This window comes from Lampetra fluviatilis, chromosome 28, assembly GCF_964198595.1.
Source record: "Lampetra fluviatilis chromosome 28, kcLamFluv1.1, whole genome shotgun sequence".
NCBI classification, from domain to species: Eukaryota; Metazoa; Chordata; class Hyperoartia; order Petromyzontiformes; family Petromyzontidae; genus Lampetra; species Lampetra fluviatilis.
In genome coordinates, this window is record NC_136302.1 from 5857610 (window position 1) to 5860063 (window position 2454).

Sequence of the window (2454 nt, forward strand, 5' to 3'; positions counted from 1 at the left end):
CAGGTTGCCGACCCCTGCACTAGGGAGACAAAGGCGGCCGGGCGTGGTGCTGGCCACCCCACCCCCTTGGCCTGCCGTGCCACGGGCTTCATAGGCGCTACTCGCTAACGACACTTGCCCAAACCGTCTGTTAAAAATACACGGATGGGGATGTTTTTCTTTGTTGTATGGCAACTCTACGGTTGTGAGAAGCACCCACGGGTACGCGACACGTTCGCAAATGAATGAATTCGGGCACAAATCCATCAACTGAATGTGGTGGTTAGCTGTCCTGGAGTGCTTCGTGACCTGAGTTCGACTTCCAGCCACGGCTAACATCAGTCACGAGTGTTACCTGAGCCAGGCGTGCCCCCCCCCTCCGCACTAACTAGCGTGGTGAAGTATGGTCAAGCAACTCACATATACGATTGACAGATCGATCGTGGGTAGACCTTGATCCAGCGACGGATTGACAATCTTTTCAATATTGAAGTGCCTTGTCTTGCTTTGCCTTGACTATGCAAATTCTCAACTAGAAGTGCATCACGACAAATGTACATTCGCGTGTCCTCCACCCTTGATCGAACACAACCACGCGGTCGCGTTTCACACTTTGGTCTCCAGAGGGTATCGAAGCTCATTCTGCTGCCGCTCTCGAGGTCCCAGCTTCACCTCCGTGTCGCACCACCGGCGTGGTCCGCGCAGGCAGCAAAGGACCCCGCACGGTGAGCACTTCTGCCAGGACCTCTCGGATGACACCACCAGGCCGTCGGTGACGCGCGGCGCCTCGTTGTTTTTGACATTCAACGTCGTCCCCTTCTTAGCCGTCTTCTTCATCTTCTTCTTTATCATCATCATCTTCTTCTTCTGGAGCTCGTAGATGGTGGTGAAGTTGTTGACGATCACGGGCACGGGCAGGGCAATGAGGAGCACCCCGGACAAAGCGCACAAGGAGCCCACCAGCTTGCCGGGCAGGGTCACCGGGGTCATGTCCCCGTAGCCCACGGTGGTGAGCGTCACCACGGCCCACCAGAAGGCGTCGGGCACGCTGCTGAAATGCGCCTCGTCCACGCCCACCTCGGCGAAGTAGATGGCGCTCGCGAACAACACGACCGCGATGGCGACGAAGATGAGCAGGGTGACGATCTCCTGGAAGCTGGCGCGCAGCGTCTTCGCCAGCACATGCAGGGCCTGGCAGTGGCGCGACAGCTTGAGGATGCGGCACACACGCAGCAGCCGCATGGTCCTGAGCACGGCCAGGTTGCTCGCCTTGCTCTTCTCGCCGGTGGCCGACGAGCCGAGCTGGTCCATGGCCAGGCTGATGACGTAGGGCAAGATGGAGATGAGGTCGACGATGTTCATGGGGTCGCGTGCGAACGCCAGCTTGTCGGGGCACGCGAAGGAGCGGATGAGGAGTTCCAGGCAGAACCACGCGATGCACACGGTCTCCACCAGGAATAGCGGGTCCGAGAAGGGGTCCATCCACTCGGAGCTCGGCTGCGAGTCCGCGGAGTCGTTGCGGCCGTGCTCGTGCCGCCGATGGTGCGTGCTCCTGAATGTGGGCAGGGTCTCCACGCAGAACGTGACCACGGACAGCAGCACCATGACCAAGGAGAAGATGGCCGTGGCCTTGGCGGACGTGGACGTGTCCGGGTGCTCGAATAGATTCCACAGGTAGCGGCGCACCTTCCCCGAAGGCAGCCGCTGTTGAGCCTTTTTTTTCGCCATCTTCTTCTCGGCCTTCAGCTTCGCCTCCTCCAGCTCGTCGTCGTCCGCTAAGCCCTCCTCCTCCCTGAGCCTCTCCACGGCCTCGTCGCCCAGGTCGAAGAAGAGCACCTCGCCGACGAAGGTGAGCGGGGGCACGCCGCACGGCCGTCTCAGCTCTCCGCCCGACTGGTAGAAGTGGAGCACCGCCTCGAAGCTCGAACGGTGGCGATCGAAGAAGAACTCGCCGCGGTCGGGCCTGTAGAACGGAGCGCGACGCAACTCGTCGCCCAGCAGGGTGCCGGGGTAGCGCTCGAGGGTGTGTCGCTGCGTCTCGAAGCGCAGGCCCGACACGTTGACGACGATCCTCTCGTGGTGAAGGTCATCGGCCAAGACACCGGACTGCTTTGTTGGCGGTGTGCCGTCCGTCGGGTCGACCAAAGCCGACCAATTCGTGGGCAGCAGTAGATCCTTCACGTCGAGCGAGAACAGTTCTCCTCGAACGGCGGGCATGGTCAAATTGCGACCACGAATGCAACAAAAAAAAGCTACACGGACCGCTCAGTTCGGTTTGCGCTGCTCACCTTGTGGTCGCACTTCAAGTTCGGCGGTGCGGCGGCGTTTCCCACGACGCCGGAGGAGTCCGCAACACGAGTCGAGAAAACGTCTCGTTGCGCAGCCCATACACCCTGCTTGGCTTTCACCGGGCGTGAGCTGTGAGTGAGGTGGCCCTGCAGGTGAGACCGACGTGAAATGTAGAGGCAAGTAGGC

General features: G+C 60.6%; 1 pseudogene; it reads right to left on the bottom strand.

Moving 5' to 3' along the window:
• Positions 1-585: 585 nt before the first annotated feature.
• On the bottom strand, positions 586-2196 carry LOC144942657 (potassium voltage-gated channel subfamily A member 7 pseudogene; annotated as a pseudogene).
• Between the last annotated feature and the right edge of the window lie 258 nt (positions 2197-2454).